This window comes from Salvia splendens, chromosome 10 (assembly GCF_004379255.2).
Source record: "Salvia splendens isolate huo1 chromosome 10, SspV2, whole genome shotgun sequence".
Classification (NCBI taxonomy): Eukaryota; Viridiplantae; Streptophyta; class Magnoliopsida; order Lamiales; family Lamiaceae; genus Salvia; species Salvia splendens.
In genome coordinates, this window is record NC_056041.1 from 5,413,225 (window position 1) to 5,426,392 (window position 13,168).

Genomic DNA, 13,168 nt, shown 5'->3' on the forward strand with positions numbered 1-13,168 from the left:
GAAGTAGATTGTGGTGTTAATAGAGTTTCTAGAGTTGTACCTTTATTTATCGCCCGGGAAGCGCCTTGCTGCGCTACCCGGACCAATTTTTTTTTTCAAAACATAGGGATTAAACGACGTCGTTTGGTCATTTCAATTTTCTCTTATTTAACTATTCTTTCCATTTATTCCCTTTTTCCTTTTTTTATCTTTTAAAAGCGGAGTTGCTTGAACCTTTTTTTTATTTTTAATTTAAAATGTAAGGTCGAAACAACTTCGTTTGTTCTTTATTTAAAATGTACTGCCAAAACGACGTTGTTTGTTCTTTTTGAATTTTCTCCTATTTTGTTATATAATCAAAATGGCGGTTCATTGTTCGTGCCTCCTTTTTATATATTCTAAAGGTGGCCTTGCCTGAACATTTTTTTTAAACGTAAGGCCAAAACGACGTCGTTTGTTCTCTTTTACTTATTTTAAAACGTAAGACAAAATGACGTCCTTTGTTCTTTTTTAATATTTCTCCTTGTTTGTTATATAATCAAAATGGTAAGACTATATTCGTGCCTCCTATTTACAAACCTAAAGCTAAAATGTCGTCTTTTGCTCTTTCTCTTTATTTTATTTTTCCTTTTTTATATCATCTAAAGGCGGCAACGCCTGAACCTTTCTTTAAAACATAAGGCCAAAATGCCAAAACGACGTCGTTTGTTCTTTTCCATTTATTTATCTATTTGGTGCATATACTTCACACATTAGTGTATACTAGTGCATTCAAAAACATTATAGATTTGGTATTAATGGTTCAAAATTTCTTATTTCAATAGGTTCTTAATTGAACAAATTTCCCTAGGCCTATATGTGTAAAAATTATGTCTCCAAAGCAAGAAATGTGATAATTTTTAAAGATGTGAAGAAATTAATGGAGAAATTAGGTGAAAGATTTTGGATTAAAGTAGCAAAAGTTTCTATATTAGTGCTTAGAAATATAACTGAGATGAGAAATATAGGTAAGTATATCATCATAACTCAACGATTTGATTTCTCTTGATGTTGCACCAAACCATCTTGTATTGGTTATCTAATTATTATGTTATTTTTGGAAACAGTTGGCATCGAATCTCCCTCGTCGCGTTCTCTCTGCAGATTGGACTAAGAGTGTCGATAACGCAGCCACGATGGGTTCATCATCTCACACAATGAAGAAGTCCACAACTCGAGTGTCCCGGCTACCTGCAGATAGTCGCGGAAAATGCAAGTGCCCAAAGGACAAACTCACCCGAACTCCAAAAGAGGAACAAGGGGTGAGTTTGTCTTGGTGGAGAGGCGGAAAGGCTTCGCGCAAGCTCTTCAACTGGAAGGTCCTTCCTTGCGCCCTGGCTCGCAACGCTGCCCAAAATGTTGGATATTTGTTACACAAAATATAGGAGCACTCAACAAGGATGAAATATTGAGGATAAGTATTGATAGGCTTCTCACAAAAGGATTACAAAATACACAAACAAAAGTGCTTCAGCACTACACAAATCTTTTCTCTTTCTAATTATGAGCTACGGCTCTTTTCTCTCTACTCTCACTCACTTCCTTTTTTCTCTTGATAGATATTACAATGAACTACAACTATCCTACTTATAGATTTCAAAGATAATAAAGTAGTCAACTATATGTGGCTAACTATAATACACATACATGCTACGTCACCTCCTCATAATCATTCTTGGAGACAAATTTACTTAGCCATGAAGAGATTAGAGATTGATCACTCATTCCACCGCCATGTGACGTAGAGAGATTGTGACCTTCTCTTAAGCCATGAAGAAATCACAAAATTTCATCAACTAAGATGAGGTGGTGATTTACCTACTTATCATTTCCACCAAGCCATTTCTTAATATTGAAGCAATTGAGTTTAATAACTCAACACAAAAAGGTGTAGAGTTTGTTCTTTTCTTTTATCTTTGCTTCATTTCTTTTATCAATAATAATGACTTCAGACCTGTGGTATAGCAGGTGGTTGTAAGAAGATTGATGGGGTTAGCTACCCAGACGGTGGAGACTACGCCAAGAGGACAAAGTGTCTCGCTTGGTCGGCCGCTCTGGAGGCATCCAAGACAGTGGAACAGCTTGCCCTTCAGGCATGTGTTTCTTATTTATATACTATTATTCATCGATGTTATGCTACATGTCAAATACTCCCTCCATCCATCTCAAAGTAGTAGAGACATTTCTTTTTGGCACGAAATTTAAGAAATTGATGTATTAAAGGTTAAAGTAGAGAAAATAAAGTAAGAAATGGAATAAAATAAGTGAAAGAAAGAGAGTAAAATATTAGAGAGAGAAAAACTTTTGCATATAAGAAAATAACTCAACTACCTTAGGACAACCCAAAAGGAATAAGAGTGAACTAACTTAGGACGGATGGAGTATACTAGTAATTAAAATCCAATAATTTTACAGGCAAAATTGCAAATAATTTGGTTTAACAAATTAAATATTTTCATCAATTAGTAAGTTAACATAAAAATCACTTCATGTTATGTTTGTGGTGTGAACCAATATAACTCTCTCGAGCAAACTGGTGCAGGTGAGGCTATTTGACGCCAACATCAAGTGGAACGCGGTCCTGAACCCAAGAAAGATAGGCAAGGAAGGCGGTGAAATACTAGTAGATGCAGGTGAACTACTTGATGAGGAGGAGGAGGAGGAGAAGAATGAAGGGGTACTTCTTAAGACTTATCTATCATAATTTATATTTTGTCGGTTATTGTTTATGGATTTGATGGTTACTTGAAATATAAGATACTATATCTGGATAGAATAACGAACAAAACAACTGAACATAATTATGAAGCTAGGATTACCGACAACACGACCAATACACTTCCCATACCTCTTTGTTTCTATCTAAACCTAAAGCCAACAAAACACTCATACTCAGTCCATGCATTCTCCAAGTCAAAAAAAAGTACACATGCATCCTCTGTTAATATGTTACATATATATAAATTGTTTTGTCTCTATATCTATGTATATGCATATAGGATTGGTTATTTTCAAAATTGTATTTCTTGCAAGAACTCTATAGACAGAGTATAACTCTAATACAACTAATTAATATCACACACTAAAAAATCTTAACATTTAGTGCACATATCATTTACATTCGGGTCATATTAGTGCATATTCTATCCATATAGTGCACATATTTTATACAAAATGATCATATAGTGCATCTACTTATCCATATAGTGCACATATTTTATACATCCAGTGCAAATTAGTGTATATTTATCCATTTTGTGCACATGTTTTATCCATTCAGTGTATATTAGTATATATTCATATTTATTTGTTAAACTACTTTGATGTCTTTCACTTCACTTTGTTAAATGCATCCAAAAATGTAAGATATGTGTTCGTATATATGACTATTTATGATGGTTGTTTAAGGTTCATTTGATGACATTTATTAGGCTCTAATATACTGCGATTATTTGCAGGGTAGACTTGTGTGAAGACAACTACTGGTTTTCGTTGTACAATAAAGATGATATGCCCGTCGTTGTTGTACTATAGGTTTCATTCATTGTGTATGACCTAATAGCAAGTGCTATCCGGGGGCTTCTATGGTGGATTTCCTTTCGGTCTACGCATTTCTGAGATACTTAAGTGTCACGCTGCTCGTAAGCCCTTTCTAGAAATGCATGGAGTCGTCAATCCGGAAGGGGCTTATGAGCAGCGTGGCCATGAAGTATCTCAGAAATGCATAGACAGAGAGGAAATCCACCATAGAAGCCTCCAGATAGCACTTTCTATTATGTCATACATAATGGATAAAGCCTCTAGTGTTGCAACAACGACTGGCATGTCGTCTTTGTTGTACAACGAAAACCAACAGTCGTCTTCATACAAATATGCCTGCAAATAATCCCAGTAGAGGTGAGCCTATTACATGTTATCAAATAAACCATAAACCCTAAGCAAGCACTATTAAAAGTCAAATATACAAACGCATATCTTACATTTTTGGACGATTTTAGCAAAGTGGAGTGAAAGACAACAAAGTAGTTGGACATATAAATTTGAGTATGTACTAATATACATAGTGGATGAAGCATCTAGTGCTGCAACAACGACCGACAATATCGTGTATGCTGTACAACGAAAACCAGTAGTCGTCTTCACGCGAGTCCACCCTGCAAATAATCACGGTAGAGTGTACACGTACATGTTATCAAATAAACTCTAAACATGTATCAGAAATAGTCACATATACAAAATGCGTATTTTACATTTTGGACGCATTTAGCAAAGTGAAATGAAAGAAAACAAATAGTTTAACAAATAAATAAATATATATGAACTAATGTGAATTGAATGTATAAAATATGTGCACTAATTAAATGGAGAAATACATGCACTAATATGAATGGAGGTATAATATATGTGCACTAAACGAATAAATATATGCACTAATACGCACTGGATGTAGAAAATATGTGCACTAAAAAATATTTATTAATTTCCAATTTTTTGTAAAAAAGAAACTTTGTTCAATGTATATGGGATATTATTATGTTGGACATCAGAAACCACATACATACCTATTTGTTCTTGCAAGCCAAGGTAGCTTCATGTCATATTTGATGTTATTATAGCTCAAAGAAATTCCAACATCGTCAACCTTTCAATATATATTTGTCTGAATACCAGTTTTCTTAATATCTCGGAGCTTGGCTTAAAGAGTTGCTAGAATACATCTTTTCCGTTTTCTGGGTAAATGCACCAAAAAAATTGTAATTCACACCTCGTTTCAAAATCTCGTACCTCGAATAAAATGCATATTTTTCAATAGAAAAACTGAAATATATAAGAGATGGGTCACTCACCGCGTTGATCAAATGATCCGTATGTGTCACATCATTGCATGTGATTTGGACAGCATTGGCTAGGATCTCCAAATGTAAAAAATGTTAGAGCCATTTTCTCTATTTTTGTGCTTTAATTAGTTTTACTTAACTTTTCAAGATAAACTAAATTACGAACTCCATCAACTTTATATAGGTTTTATAGAAGAATTAAATTACATAACTCCATCTACTTCATATCAGTTTCAACCTTCATTTTTTCTTAAGTAATAAATGGGTATTTATGGTGTAACTCTAAAAAAATTAATAAAAAAGCGAGAACATAATAAGTGCATATAACGTAATACTTAATTACCAACTAATGTTGAGTCCATGCATGTATCACATGCATCTTTACCGTCACCTTTTCAATTTTAATTTCTTAAAGCGAAAAATCTTGAATTTATTTACTTTAATATAACATTGTTTTGGAATATAATAGTCTTGAAATTATAGCAATATGTATTTAATATGGAATATAATAGTCTTGAAATTATAGCAATATGTTGAGGGGTTGTTTGGTAGCTATATTAGAAAGAAGTACAAGCTCTCTTATCTAGAGTTAATTGCGTGTTTGGTGCTCATATTGCCTTAGTAATTTGGTGGGTTACTGAAGTAACGGTTTTAAGAGTGTATTGTGCACTTGATATATCACAAACCCCTAGGTCCAGAGGATTCGCTAGATCACAGGGTCTAGGAGATCGTGAAATCTTCAGAATTCGGTCGTTGGACACACACTTTTCTGCTTCAAAACCTCAACCCACTACACTATTGGCTAGTATAGAGAAGCAAATGATGGATCCCACGAGGATAGATGTGGTAGCATGCATTCAAAGGGTTTTGGGAAGGGTTGGCTACTGTCACGCAACAAGTGGGTCGAGAAATCTAAACTATTGGGTCACGAGAGTTAAAAACACTTCAAGTACTAGACCTAAGAACAGAGAAACACAAACATGTTCATGATCCGAGAATTTGAAATTGACTACAGCCGGTTTATCAAACTACTAGGTAAGTAAAAAGTTTCCCAAAATGGTTAGACAAAAGAGCATGAAAAAGCAGTGAGACAGATTCCTGATTTAGCTACTGCGACAAATAAAGCTGCAAAAGCAAACAACGACGAATCTGGACTCTAACTACCAACGATCTTCATCTTCTTCAGCAAATAAACATGAACATGAACGAAACAGAGCATCAAAATAGAGCAAATTCAAATCGGACTTCAAACATTATGATTAAGCAGAAAATCATGCAGATTCAAATCACCACATATCAGATCCACAACTCCAACTCGCAATCCACTCCGGATCCAACCGATCCAATCTCAACCACATTCAGATCCATCTCCTTCAACTCCGATTTAAACAATTCCTCAACAAACAGACTAAGATTCAACCGATTTCAACTCCAAGACAACAATCAAGTGCGAAAAGCATCCAAAATCAGTAAACCAACACCAACATCAGAAACCAAAGTAAAACAGAAAATAGATATTGCCATTGCTACGGAAATAAGATCCAGAACACAAAAGCAGTCGCCCAGCTCCCGACAAGGAAGTTTACGGCGAGAATAAACGTCAGAAAATAAAAACAGATTGTATCATTGCCCTCGTGAGGAAGGTGTTACACCACAGAAACTAACTATCGCCAAGCCTGCCCAGAATTTCCCATCGGTGCCAAGTGCGTGTGAAGTGAGCTAACTAGAAATGAAACTAAGGAGTATGTGGAACTGGTGTAGAATGATCCCCTCTCTTCAAAGGAGTTGTCCCTTTATATAGTTGAGGCTCGGATCCCTAGGGCACTCATTCTTCATGATTTGTCCTTTATGCCCTTGATCTTTTTTATTTGCTCCTTGCTTCACTTTTGCTTTCTGCCAGCGTCTTTGTCATTTCTTCGGTCTGGTAGATTGCTGGCGCTTTTCACTTCATTTCCCTCCTTTTTCTCTGCCTCGGGTAATTTGTATGCACTTCCTGGGTCCGGCAGATTTTACACGCACCTGAACTTACAAACACTTATTAGTTCACTGAATTTATAGAATTTAACCCCATAACCAATGCATGAAATGAGCCTTATCAATTAAATTAACATTTTTGGAAATTGAACCACATTAGTGGAATAAATTAAATTACTCTCTCCGTATGGATAGTAAACTTCGTTCCATATCAATACTTATAACTTCCACTTTTTATTCAAAATATGCAACAAACTAGTAGTACGACACTATATTTTACTATGTTTTAATTCTCCCTAACGTTTTATTGTTTTATTAAATGTTTCATCTTTTGATTTGATTGCTGTAATTAGACATTGCATATGTAGTCTCTACTTGAAATCGTTATATCACCGTTTCAAGACTTTAAATATTCTATGTACGCCGTCGTTTTCTCAATGTTCGACTATCCATGTTAATATCTCTATTTGTCACATCGTATTTCGTTGGTTGGAACAAAATTTTCTACATCTAAAGTTATCTAAGAATATTTATTTGTTACATAACGTTGTTTTGAATTTTGTGACGTCTATTGTTGTAAGACAAAATTACATTGTTGTGCCTTTTTATTTAATTTGTTTATTTTTTATATCATAAAAACAACAAACCAAGTTGCGCCTTTTTATTATGCTTTAAATCTAAAGTTAGTCGTATCTTTTAATCGAGAAATAATGTAATGGAACCAAGCCAAATATTCCTCAGTTTGCAACTTCTCTTTCTTCATTTTTAATAGAAAAATCTACTCTATTTTTTTCATCTCATAATTTAGTTGTAGTCAGATTTAAGGCGTGAATAACAATTATATATAAGACAAAGTGTCGAAAAAATTCCCATGCGAATGATTCACTCAATTTTGGATTCCACAATTTATTTAGTGTTATATTATAACAATGCAAAAACGTACAAACCTTGGAAGCAAATACTACTAAGAAACAAAATTACAAATACAACACATAATCTCATTTTCAGTACTTGTAAAGTTGTAAAAAACATTATCTGATTTCCATAATTTTGTTTTGAAAATAAAAACTTTATTCAATGCATGGGATATTATTTTGAGCATCAGAAACCACACACGTGCTAATTTGTTTTAGCAAGCCAAGGTAGCTTCGGGCCGTAGTTGACGTCATCATAGCTCAAAGAAACTCCAACATCGTCAATCTTCCAATATAAATCTGTTTGAACACGAGTATTCTTAACATCCCTGAGCCTGGAGTAAAGCGTTGCAAGAATATATTTAGCATCTTTTCCTTCTCCTCGGTTAAATTCACCAAAAAAATCAGGACCTGATGATTCTAGCGTAAAATAGTACAACCCGCCTCGTTTCAAAATCGCACGCCTTGAATCAAATGCATCTCTATCGGTAGAAAGACCGACATATATGGGAGTCGGGTCGGGCAGCTCGTTGCTCAAATGAATCAGAGGCCTCACATCATTGCATGTGATTTTTACAACGTTGGCTAACAGTAAGAGGATCCCCAAATGTAAAAATGTTAGACCCATTTTCCCTATTTTTCTGCTTTAGTTTTAATGGCTTCTATAGATAAATTGAACTATACAACTCCACCAACTTTATTTATATAGATTGTATACAAGAATTGGATTGCACAACTCTTTCAGCTTTATATCAGTTTCAACTTTGTTTTTTCTTATGTATTGAATGCGTAATTTATGGTGTGTCTCTAAACAAACTAATAGGTTTATTAGAAATTATAGTAAATGCATAGTACAACATAATAATAAATGACCGATTAATGTTAATTCCACACATGTATCACATGCTCATTTACAGTTAGCTTTTTAATTTTAATTTCTTAAGAAAAAAATTCTTGAATTAATTTTCATGTAATATAGTAACATTTTTTTGATATGGTATATTATTTTCACAACCTTGATATTACTAGTATTTGAGAGCCCCTCTCTCAAAAGACTTAGAGTCGTATTTTCACACCATTTCCAAGTCTTTAAATATTCTATGTACGACATCATTTTTCTCAGTACTCGACTATCCATGTTAATATCTCTATTTGTCACATCATAATTCATTAGTTGGAACTAAATCTGATAGATCTAAAATATTCAAAGAATATTTGTTTTGTGACATTTAACATTGTTATGAATTTTGTGACATCTATTGGTGCAAGTGTAACCGAATTTGCTAGTTGCTACATCTAAAATTATGGCAGAATATTTGTTTTACAGATAGATAAAATTAATTTTTAATGAAATTGGCCCTTGTTTTCCCAACTTATACATAAATCAACTATTTTCCCCTTCACATATGCAACAATCAAATCTTCCAGCTTTCAAGAAAATGACTGAAAGTAAATCAAATAAGCATAGACATGCAGTATAATAATGGTCTCCTCTCGTTTTGTTGGTGCGCAACTTCTTGTGTTCCCAAACCAAATATAGATCATTTCTAAAAGGACTCATCATCAGAATCTGTTTCTCAGACTGAAAATCTAATATCGGTTTTCAAGTTATTCGACTACAAAAAGGCTTCATACATGTCCTCGGCATTTCCTGTAAGTTTGCACATCGTCTACAGTCTACCAACCGAGTCTTAGTCTGCTTTCTTGTTAGAGTTTTCATCGGTCTCTTCAGACTTTGAATTTGATTCATCGAATGCCTAGTGCACAAATCAGTTAAATTATGAGAATAAAATTGATATAACTTGAATGGTCTTAAGACTGTATCACCAAGTCCTAACATTGAAAATGGGCGAGTAGAATCTGATGTAGGGAACAAAAGCTGCAATAAGCAAAGCATGATCATATAGAAAATTCTGAATTTTAACAAGGAACAAGGTAAACTCATCAAGACCAAACCAGGTGAGAAAGGTTATAGAGTTTAAGTATACACCTTTATTGGGGCTTCAAAAGATTTTGCGACGCTAACCATAACTGGGGTTAAAAAGACCCAGAATATTGTCATACACAAAAAGCCCAGCCTATTATTGGCAAAATATATGCATTAAGTAAATAGAAAATGGAGGGAAAATAGTTATCAGAAAAAGAAATTCCAAAAACTCAGTCTCAGCTCATAAAGCAATGGAATTAAGAAACTAGGTAGTTAAGTGACGAGCATAATATAAAAAAATCATTCTTACCAATAGAATGGCACCAGTATTGAATGAGCCAAGTGAAAGCATTTCAATTCCTTAAAATTGTTATGTTGAATAAAATATGTATGAATAAGGTAAAAAAATATAATGATTCAAGAGCTCTAACGTGCACCAGCTCAATTCCGTAGATTCAATAGTTATAACCTGGATGGAGAAGGCGAGCCCCAAGATATTGTTAGCCAGCCAATGCTTCTGTTTAGCATACCACGCTCAAAAGAAGGTTCCGCGAATTGCCACAATGACCTGTGATTTCGTAAACTAAACCAAATGACCTGCAAAGAAATATATAAATAAGAATGTCTGCAACAAATGTTCAAGCACATTGAACAGAATGTTTCGAAAAAGGGTGTATGAGATAGAGAACTTAATTTATGTAAGAAGTATGAAGGCCAAACTTTATAAAATTGTCTCAAAAGTTTTTGAATAACAGAAAACAGTTAGCTATAATACAAGGGCAGCATGTGCCCTTCCAGTGAAGAATATAGCTTTCATCTCTTAATCCAAAATTTCATTTATCCATCATAGACTTACCCAAAAAGCATGCATATACAAAATAAAAACATCTGAAAACCATTCCACTATCAATTTCTAAGATTACAGGTTCTCCAGCCATAATGCAAAGAATGACAGAATCAAACTTTCTAAACAATTTTGTTTTTCTATTTGCCTGCTAAGGATCCTGTTCTGTTCGATAATTAGTATGCTAACTCATAAACTTTGGAATAATAGCATTCCAATGTTCACAATTTTTTGCTGGCATACCTTTTTGGGCATAACTAAATAACATTCACAACCTCAGATGAATATTTTTTTTATAATACTACTACTCAGAACTAAATTAGTAAATTGACAACCTAAACTGTAACAAGTCAACTAAGAGTCTAAGACATACTCCATCATCCTTGGTTGGAAATCCGCAATTATTAAATAAATGAGCATCAAAACTGGTGATTCCCAAAAGAAAATTGTGACAAGAGGCAGCTATAAAATTGCTATAGATGATAGAAAAAATAATTAGATACACAGAGGGCTAGGTGAGTTCACACACCGGAAATATGGGAAACCCAATGTAACAACATTATCATTCCATGGGTGGGGCAGGATTTAATATCAGGTAGCATTGTTGCCCTACAAAGTTGAGACAAATGAAGATCAATAGAAATAAAGCCCAGATAACCCATAAGAGATAACTAAGCTAAATACAATGTAGTCCATATGAATAACTTTCACTAGTGCTGTAGTGCAGCAATACCAAGTACAAAAAATAGCACGTCAAAACAGCATTAACCAGGTCTTTCGAAAGAAATTTGAAAAGTAAAAACAGTGACAGCAACATTGCACTAGAAACCGCATGGCATGTTCGCTGAACATCGTTTCCTGAAATATTTAATTGCATAACCAAGGAAAGTTGGTAACAAATTCCTCAGGGCACAGGTTTTATCAACTGGAAATGTAATAGAATCCAACTTACTCTGGAAGTGTAAAATAGCAGAATCCAACTTACTGATGGTGGAGTAGGCTTGACAGAGCGATAACATCCCACCTACAGTTAGACAAGCTGTCAAAACGACATTTAAATTTGGGTCTAACCTTCACCACAAGTGGGGCAAGGGTCAAACCTGTAACAACAAAGCATGAGGTAAGAATGTGCCAAAAGAAGAGACCAAGTTGTTGCCGAAACCAAGACGAAGGAATAAATTACAAAATGGGCCATGATGATTTTAGGACCAGCCAGTAAACCAAATAACAATGAGGTTAAGGCAAGCTGTTCATCATCACACTCCCTTCACCTCAAAATAAGTTCACAACTTCAATTGAGTAGTAGATAAACCAAACAAAAAAAAAAGTAAGTTTCACTTTCCTGAGACCACATAAACTCAATGAGACTGAAAATGATATGCCTGCCAGAGCCAAATTAGCAAGCCGCTCATGGTTCTTATTCATTCTGAATCTTCAAAACTCTTGAACTTTCCCTCAATTGACTAGAAAGACCACACCACACATCAAACGCATTAGATATTTCATATAAGACAAAAATCAACAAAGTATCCAAGATCATTTATGAAATGCTAACCACATTAATTTCACTAAAGGGAGAAAGGTATGATCTGAACAACAAGAAACGAGACGCATTTACATTAGGAAACACAATCAACTTCAAAACCATGCAATTTGGTTTGCTTAACCTTTATCCTGCGTCAAACCTCAAGCTTTACCGATCAATCAGTTCATAAATTGCAACATCATATTGAGTTCTTGAATATCTGAGCTATATAAGTAATTCAGAATTCGAAAACGGCAAATATATAAATCACAAATCAAATTATGCTCAGGAAATGCAAGGGGCAAGCAGATCAAAGCGGATGAACAAACACACACATGTATACATACAGATTACATAATTAGAAATCAAAGTCAGTACAAAATTGGAGCACACACCTGCAAACAGAGACAAGTTACAAAACGCATAGATCGGGACACCTTCAGTGCGTGTAAATTTCACGCACACACAGTAACAGTTTTCCCTCTTTTTTTGCGATAGAAATACTTCTCGAGCCACGTAGCCTTCTTCCAATAACACTATGCCGCGTCACGAGTTCAATAGGCCGTTAGCAAAAAATATGGTTTTGATTTGGGCCAATTTTATTCGGCCCATAAATATTTCCGGGCTTTTCAGTCCAACCACTTGGGCCTTTGGGCTTATGGATGGGCTCAGTAAATATCACGAATTTGTGAGGTTCAATGGATTTGCATATACTAGTATACACAATAAGAATCTTTCCCATGAGAATACAGCACTTAACCAAATCACATGGAGTGCAACTTAGTTGATAACACGCTTTTTCTCCCTCCAATATCATCGATTAAGACGTTAAGTCTTGGTCACGAGCAAATGAGACTATTATTGATCTTCTTCGAGAAGGACGAAACAAATGCATTCGACATAAAATTAATTGCACTACAAAGTGGAATGTCCGTCCCTCATCGAATTTGATCTCAAATAATACATCCATCTAGCTATATTATTAAGTTATCATAGTCTTTTGTGAATGAAAAAATTAAAATGATTTCCAATGGATGTTATCATAGTCTACTGTGAATGAAAAAATTAAAATGATTTCCGTTGTCAGAATAAAATATAGCAGTACTTTAAACTATTTTTTATTAATAT

At 34.4% G+C, this 13,168-nt stretch overlaps 1 long non-coding RNA gene across 6 annotated transcripts; it reads right to left on the reverse strand.

The window, feature by feature from the left end:
• Positions 1-9,166: 9,166 nt before the first annotated feature.
• Positions 9,167-12,570, reverse strand: LOC121753297. 6 transcript variants are annotated; one of them, XR_006040384.1, is made up of 7 exons: positions 12,436-12,570; positions 11,616-11,978; positions 11,468-11,539; positions 11,045-11,124; positions 9,735-10,268; positions 9,583-9,623; positions 9,167-9,501 (listed from the first exon to the last, which is right to left on the reverse strand). It is a non-coding gene; the product is annotated as an uncharacterized LOC121753297 (long non-coding RNA). The 6 variants fall into 6 exon arrangements; XR_006040382.1 differs by having other exon boundaries at positions 9,167-9,822; positions 10,141-10,268; XR_006040383.1 differs by having other exon boundaries at positions 9,167-9,623.
• Between the last annotated feature and the right edge of the window lie 598 nt (positions 12,571-13,168).